Genomic DNA, 8,863 nt, shown 5'->3' with positions numbered 1-8,863 from the left:
AGAGAGAGAGAGAGAGAGGTTAGCATCTGGTGCTAGCTAGCTGCGCTAACAGGTATAAGGAGCTGTTTAAATGAAAACAGAGGAGCGACATTTCGCCACAACTGCGCCGAGCACTTGACTTTATGCAGGAAGCAGACAGTGGGACATTGTACGAGAAGTCAGCACGGATAGTGCGCACAACATGATTGCAGCGTCCAGGCAGCTCCCGTTCGAGCATATGCCTTGAGTTGCACATAGCTCCAACACTCCATCACACACGACCCTTTAGCTTTAGCCGTGTTCGTGGTGATTGTGCCTTTTTAGGGAATATTGTTACAAATACCAGACAATTAAAATGTCGTGCTGTGCGCTTGAATGTACTAACAGAACTTCCAAGAAGACTAACATGATAATATTATACATGTTAACCCCGTTCACAGGTGTTTGTGTGCTTGGTAGCATAGCTTGTTACTTATTAACCAGCTAAGGACGTAATTCTTTATGCATACAGAGGTTGTTGTGTTTAATATTCATGAGAATGTGTCATTGTTTAAATGATAATAAACATTTGCATAAAGTATATTTGTCCACTGATATGTTGATAAGAATATTAAAAACTTGAAAAATATTCCTCTAAGGAACATTTAGAACAGATCAAAAATGTGCGATTAATCGCGATTAAATATTTTAATCGACTGACAACCCTAATACATATACATTTTAGTTTATGATTCAGCCTTGGGTAAGACTTTTATAGTCTATGGCTATGACGCCCATAATGCTAAACGGGAGCAAATGTTAATAGGGCACCCAATTATCCCAGTGGTGGCCGCCGGAGCTAACGGAGCCGCAGTGGGCTAGCTCCGGGCGGTGGAGTCCGTCTTTTCTCAACGTGTGAATGACAACCATTAAGAATAACAAAATATAGCTAATTCTCTTGCAGATTGTCTCATTTGATTATGAATGTAACGTTTATATAGGGGAACTACACTGTTAGCAGTAACTTGGTATGCATGTATTTCATGTTAGCTTAGCTTCTTAGCATGAGCTAGCTCTGTTTACTTCCAGTTCGGAGGCAGCAGGTCGCGCCTCGGCTCCGCCTCTTTGCCCTTATAGAGAGGCGAAGTCACGACCATCTACTTCCGGCCCATGGGACCCCGGAAGCGAAACATTTACATTGAATTCAATGGAGAGAGAAAGCGTATCTTTTGATCCCGTTTGAATTGTGCCATGAACTACACATATGATGTTTGTCAATCTTAAACAATAAGTTCCATGTCAAAAAAGTCACATTTTGTCGTAAAACTGTTGAAATATAAGACTGAAAAATACGCGACTACAAATCCCAAATCCCATTCTGGGTCGCGTATGTGATGTCACAGGCGATAATGCTCCAAGTGGTTGCGACTCGTAATTAAAGCGAAGAAGATCTCATAACTGATTTATTCCCTCCAATAAATAAGAGATTGCTAAAAATAAATTCACTTTTACAAGATGCCTGTGTGCTTTGTACCAGGTTGTGATCATACCACTTGCTCGTTCTATCAATTCCCGTCTGATGAAAGGACCAGGAGTCGTTGGACCAAACCTATTGGGTAATACACATGTTGTGCATGGAACATAGTCAAGTTAGCTACCTAGCTAGTAGCGAGCACGTTAGTTAGCATTACATTACTTAGCTTTGTCATTTTTAGTAGCCTGAAGTAAACCAACATGTTAAACAGTAAGAGTAGTCATGATGGTAAGTATTTCGTGAAACATTTGAAGAGTAGCCTATCGCCCCCTCCACCGGGTGCTAAGGAAGCAGTCAGGGAGAGTCGAAGGCAGGCAGGCAGCTTTGCATGACATTCTTCTGGACGTGTTTCATCGTGATGACAGTGAGGGTCAATCTGTGTGTTGGAAAGACAGTAGAGTGATTACTGAGAGAACATTATTAGAAGAGATAATTATTCAAAGTGTTGTTACTGACCTTTTTCTCTTTTATTTCCTTTCCCTCACCTGTAACTGCTGAGACCCTGAGGAACATGCACACTGACCTGCTCTGGCAACCTGACTTCCACTGTACGTAATAGTATTTGGTTATGGTATATTATGTATATACATCAAAGGCACAATGCACCCCCCAGAGACACACATGTATTGAGTGTGATATTGTGCATAGGTCAAGTAAAATCATCTTTACACACTAGAAAACTGTAGGAGCGGCAACTTGTTTTGAAATTGTATTTTTAATATCCGATAATAAAGTTGTTCTGTTTTCTTTATTCTTCTCTCTTCCCAGCTCCATCCATCGCCGTGCTCTGTTCCTGCAGGTCCTGCTTGCTAACCAATGCTCATATGTTTTTACACAATTACAAATAAAGTCAATGTATTGTATGACATGAAGTTGTGCTTCATTCGGAGTCAATAATACATTCATTCTGCCTTCAACTGCACAATGATCGTGGACTGCCCCGACATCCATGTAGCATATCATTTTCTCATTGTAGACGAGCAGACAGGGAGCCAGATGAGAAAAGCAGAATAAGCAGCTGCCATTTTCCACATGGAAAAGAGAAAGGGCCAAGTGTATGGACAAAAGAGAAAGGGAGCTTAGCTGTTTTCAAACCGGTTCATGTGTCACTTAGTTTACTGAACCGTGATGAATGAAAGAAATGAGTGAGGTAGTAGTTTACTGAAGTTACAAAGACATTAATATGAGTAACAGGTCAGTGTAAACACAAGCTTCTGTCAACTATGGATCATTCAAACTATATACAAATATGTAATAAAGTTCTAAAACAAGTATTCGGTATATTCCTTGATAGCTTTTGGAGAAGGTTGTTTTTAAGTTTACTAAAATCTATCGTTTCAACTGTTTCACTTTATAAAAAGGAACAGGTGAGTAGAGCATCATTGAGTTTCTTATTCTGTCAGTAAATCATCCAAATGAATGTTTTTCATTATTTTAGTCAACCCTAAACAAATTGATTGTACCTTTTTAATAATGACCTTACATGGTCGCAAAGTTAAATTTAACTTCAGAAAATCAGATCTGTTCTGAGAAAAAACTAATAAATGTTTAAAGATAGGAACTTGCCATCCCACTGAAATCAGTCCGTAGAGATTTAAATATAGAGTTACATACAGATCCATGTTGCAGCAAAAGATGGAATAACTAAGAAGCACGCAGTATAATAATAATTACATGCAACAATTAAATAACTGCTCAGCGTCTCCACCACAATCCCAATCTGCTGTGTCCTGTTTTCCTCCCCTCTGCATTACACCCATCACACATACGGAACACAACGCAGAGTCTGAGGGTGTTAAGAGTATGTTTATTTAAATGTCCTCCTCTCTACTGGCCAACACAGGGAGCATATGCTGGGTGTAGAAGTTCTCCAGGAGGAGGAGATTTCCATGCCATGCAGGTTCTTTGGGGATGGGGATGATGATCGCCTCCTTCGTGGTCCACACAACAAAGTAGCAGAGACTCCGGTCTGTGATGTGCAGCTGCCCTTGGACCTGGTGCCAGTGTGGGTGATTCTCCTTGAGAACATAAGACCCACCCTCCTCACGGAGACAGAAGGATGGTAACTGGACTGCCTCCGCGATGGTCATGTTCCTCTGGCTGTGTGGATACTTCACCTCCAGCAGGGCAAATGGCTGCACAAGTCCATCGGGTGATGCTCCCAAAACACTGACTCGCTCACAAAGAGACCAGACTCGAAGACTGTCACCCGATAGGCCTGCACAAAAGCCTTCACCCCTTCGGCCTCTTTTACAACCCCCCAGTTGACAGCCATGACTCCGTCCAAGTTGTACCCCTCAAGCACCCTCTTCATGAGGGATGCGCATGGAGTGGATGAAAGTCCCGACCGCAGCACAGCACCAAACTTGCTGGCTGTCAACCTGCCTTGTCTGTGTAACTGCCACTGAGGATTTGTCCGCTGTCCTACGGTGGCTGTCTGGATGGCAGCTTGCTGGTCTCTGCTCAGTCGCATTGAGGCAAGAATTGCCTCAAGCCCCCGACCCCCATGCCCCTTCACCAGCTCCGGCACGGTGACAATAGCCTGCTGATAAGGCTGCGGCTCTGGCTCAGGTGATAAAAGCCATGCCATGCCACACTGTGCGCCCCTCAGTGCAGACCTGAACCAGTCTACATCCTGAGTGGCGATGTCTCTGGCCAGTGGGTTGTATGTCTCCTCTCACTGTTGGTAAAGTTGAGACACCGGCTGGACTACTTTGGAAGTGCCAGGCTTCCTCCACTGGCACTCAACATCTGTGGAGCTGATCTGCCACATGGCACATATTGCCAATGCTGCAGCGTGGCTGCATTTGTACATCCCCCGTGCACAATCACAGACAGCGCTCTGCATCGCGCCATCATCTCCCATGCAGATCTGTACAAATAAAGTGAGTACCATTTGTTAGCATGCTATAATAGATTGAATGAGCAATAATACAAGGATGGTCCGGATCTGGGGGTGGGAGGGGTTCTTTTTCCATAGTTTTGTCCTCTTGTCTGATTATTGTTGTTTGTTTTTTCTGTACTGGTTGTGATTGCACATTGTATTTTTCTAAATGTGTATGAATACATTTTTGAAAAACATTTGATCAACAAAAAAAAGGAATTGGTCAGGATCTAGACTCAGTGTGTAGTTTATTAATTAAATAAACGCTCTCTACATTAGGAAAACACATACCAGTGCACCCGAGGGAGTCACACACAGCTGTGCCTGGATAACCAAACAAATTGACAAGATAACCAAAATCCTTGAATCTACACACAGCAAATAAACTCAAATGACAACGAGATGTAAAAGGAGATCACACATACAGTATAGTCAATATGAAACTGGCCGCTTCAATCTGAAGAGCAACTAAAACAAAACACGGGAGTCTGTGCATCTGATCATCAGATCAAGGGGGGTGCTGGGGAACTCCAGTTCGAAACCCGCTCCTGCCGCCACTGCGTCAGGCCGTTGTGTCCTTGGGCAAGACACTTCACCCGGATTTGCTCCTGTGGGTATTGTCCAAAGTACATGTATGATACCAATGTGTACTTGTAAAAGCGCCTCGATGACCTCGAGGCGTGAAGATGGACGGTGTGGCGCAGTGCGCTGTGCAATGATCAAGGGGTGAAACCCGCCGCTGCTGCGTCTGTAAAGCCGCTGTGTCCTTGGGCAAGACACTTCACCTGAACTTGCTCCTGTGGGTATTGTCCACAGTGACCATTGCATGTATAAAAATATGTGTAATGTGTATTTGTGAAGCGCTTTGAGCACTGGAAAAGCACTATAATAAATTTAAGGAATTAATTATTATTATTTGTGAACACTAATGTTATCCACAGCATACACAGAGACCACGAAGTTCTTAAGGAGAAAACTAGTTACTGAAACAAAACACGTTAGTGTACCTTGTTAGCTAATGTTAGCTAGCTGACATTAACCTTACACATTGCAATCATATTACTCACCAACATCTTGTAAAGCCAGTCCCGCTGCTATTACAGAACCGACTAACTCCCCTTTCGTGTATGTTCAGCTCTCAACGTGCCCAGACTTGTAGTGATGTTCACCTCGTTGTATACTTTTATTCTCATTCTGAAAGAAACAGGTGAAATTTGCTAACGTTACGGCCGTCTTTGTGATGGTGACGCGTATTGTGCGAGACCAGAGACCTGTAGTTCACTCAGCGGTTTCACACAAAAAAATGTGTAACTTCACAGTTTTAAGACACATTTTAATTTTTTTGACTCGCAAAATATTCTTTTAAATTGACAAACATCATATGTGTCATTCGTGGCACAATTCAAACGGGATCAAAAGATAACCTTTCTCTCTCCATTGACTTCAATGTATAATTTTCCGCTTCCGGGGTCCCATGGAGGCTCCCGGAAGGGGAGGGACTTCGCCTCTCTATAGACCGGAGACTATTCTTTTACCGTTCAGTTTGAATTTCACAATAAAGTTAGTAATATTTTGTTTTCACATTATTGTTTTTGATTAACTATAGACCGCTGGGTCATGTTAAGACCATCTTTTCTGTGTCGCTGTGGGGTTTTTCCATCGCTTTTGTGTTCCAAATATCAAAACAATAGCTAAATATATCCGCCGTAAACTAAACCAGAAACAGCAGTATATTTTATTTTGTTAACACAGTAAACTTGACAGCTTTTTAACCCAAACCACCTACTGGTTAAAGCACGTTATTACACGTTTAGAGTAATGCAATGCAGGTAGATTGTGTTCCTTTATAATGACTGTTTAAAATGCCTTTTTCTTAATGTCTTTTATTATTATTAACTACTTGTACAATATTGCCAGGGCTCCCTGTTTGAACTGGTCCCGTTTTTCCCCGCATCGTGATAACTCTCACCTCAATGACAGAGAATCAGCAGAAAGAAAACAGAAATATATTGAGGTGACTTAATAACCATCATGTAATCAAGGGGCGTCTGAAAGACACATTCACTCATTGATTATATATATGTAGTTATAAAACGGACAAGTAAAATCAAGCAATCTGATTGGTTCTTAGCCGTGATATACTGAGCGTATACCACGGGTATAATTGTAAATTACTTTTCACAACAAGTCAGTATCCCTCCGCGTCTGAGTAAAACAGTATACCGTTGGGCTGAAAAGCAAACTGCTTGAACAAGAAAGCAGCGGAGAAGTAACGGGGCAGAAACCCTCCTTTTTACGCAGCGGTCCAGACATAGACATCAAACGGCAAAACATATTCAGTGTGCAGTTCCTTTGGCATTAGGGCAGGGATATCTAGATACTTTCCAAGGTTTGACATTATGAATTGTGCTACTTTTAAAGCAAGCAACGATGTTTTCAAATCTGTAATCAAAGACACTCACAATCACACTATAGATCCTACACATCCACTGGACATGGATTCTAAGAGTACAATATACACTTCTCTCCAGAAATCTAATCAAAAAGCGTTTTAATGCCAAACTATTCCACAATGTAGGATTTTCCAAAGAGGGTTATTTGTGAATAAACGGGAGCATGTTGTTTCTCACACGACCACACTTTAAAACGTGGCTATGGGTCGTAATCTAAGGGGCTTAAACAATCGACCTCTTTGGTCGTGTTTTGTAGGAGGACCGGCTGGTCTGTTTCTAAGGCCATTTTATTTGTGGTAGTCTGATCATTTCAACAAGAGAATAGAATCAAACTGATAACATCGTAAATATGTTCCAGATACATGAAGCAGATAATGAACAGTGAAACTCGCTCATGGACTTTAAGAAAAGGTTTTCCCACACTCTTTGTAGGAGCCATTTTATGGGTGTTGCTGGCGTCTCAGTTTACCTTATTTATATGAATAGTGCAATATCAGGGTCTATGCAGGAATCCTGAAGTCAGATTTAATACCTTTGAAGACCTTTAAGACCCTTTCCATACATTTTAAGACCTCATCGCAACTCCCAGTTCTAACCGGGTACATTGGCGACACACTTTACCTCACATGTACTATATTGATATATAGCTAAACAGAGTGCAGACAGACTAGCCTCCTCTCCACATGAACTTCACCCTCTCTGTGAAGGTCAGGGTTCATGCAGCATGCTGCTTTGCTGCTTCTGTGCTCTTTCATTCCAGTAGAACTCCTCAGAAACCAGTAGAAACCAGTATATGACCAATTAACAAAACAATTGACAAAACTTTGAACTATGAAATATATTAAACTTTGGTGAGCTTCAGCGGGGTAATGCCATATAGGAGCTCCCTCACAAACACCCAGGGGTTCAATTGGGCTGGGGCTGTCCGGGGCTAAGCCCGGCACAGAGGACGATGCTCTGACGTCATCACCCTCTCATTATAACTCATTATACATCTATAAAACTATAAATATTAAACTTTACTTCACGTGTTCATTTGAGAACAGCTGTTACAAACCTGGGTGAAGGTTACAGTTCATTTAAATGAAAGATACAACGTTACTCCACACTCATGGTTCAGTCCACCTTAAGAAATAAGACCGACCTCGGAAGCAATTGTGTTTTAAAAAAACCTTTATTGACACGAGTACACTTTTTTATAAGAATATAACTAAACCACAGAAATGACTCCGGAAAAGCTGCAGATAGAGCCATAAGAAATGAATGCAACTGATTTCATCCGCGCGGTTTGGCTTTATGAAGCAGGCACGCAAACGGTTACGCCATGACGCAAACGATGAGGCAACGACGCATTACCAGTCGGTCTCTGGGCGGTGTGAAAAGAGCCAGAGCTAAACCGAAGAACTGGTTCTGAACCTGGAAAGCTCTAGCACGGAGCTTGAACCGGAGTTGCGTTGGTGTGAATGAGGTCAAGGTGGCCCCATGCATAGCGTGCCATAAAATGCTGCTTCTTATTTTAAGTTTCGTTGCCTTGCTCCGCTCGGTGGGGGGGGTATACCTGAGAGATATACAGCAGGAGAACACGCCGTCCACCGCGGAGAATAAACAGAAGGGCAACCATGCTCCGGGGTCTTCTTCGCTGCTTTTGGTGTATTTTGTGGCGGCAGCAGTGCCACTTACAGGCCTGACATATGTACTACAGCGTTTCCAGCATTTCCAGCGGTCTAGTGTGAACGGACGCGTTAATGAATCGTATGCGCGTGAACGGAAGACTTTTTTGCGTTTGCGTGTTACTGTATGCGTCCTCGTGGGGCCGGGGTCTAAGCCAAACTATATCCGGTCACAGAGATCTGCTATTTTAAAGTAAGGTCAACACATATCGACCCTAAATATAGTCTATATTAAGAACGAGAAAAGTCTTAACATATATATCGTTTTTTGTAAACATATGACAAATGTGTGAGGGTGATCAACGTGAATGCTCAGGTTCCACCTTAACACGCAGACACGTTGCTTCACCATGAGCAGAAACCT

The sequence above is a fragment of the Pseudochaenichthys georgianus genome, unplaced genomic scaffold (genome assembly GCF_902827115.2).
Source record: "Pseudochaenichthys georgianus unplaced genomic scaffold, fPseGeo1.2 scaffold_224_arrow_ctg1, whole genome shotgun sequence".
NCBI lineage: Eukaryota > Metazoa > Chordata > Actinopteri > Perciformes > Channichthyidae > Pseudochaenichthys > Pseudochaenichthys georgianus.
Note: the sequence above shows the minus strand (reverse complement) of the source record.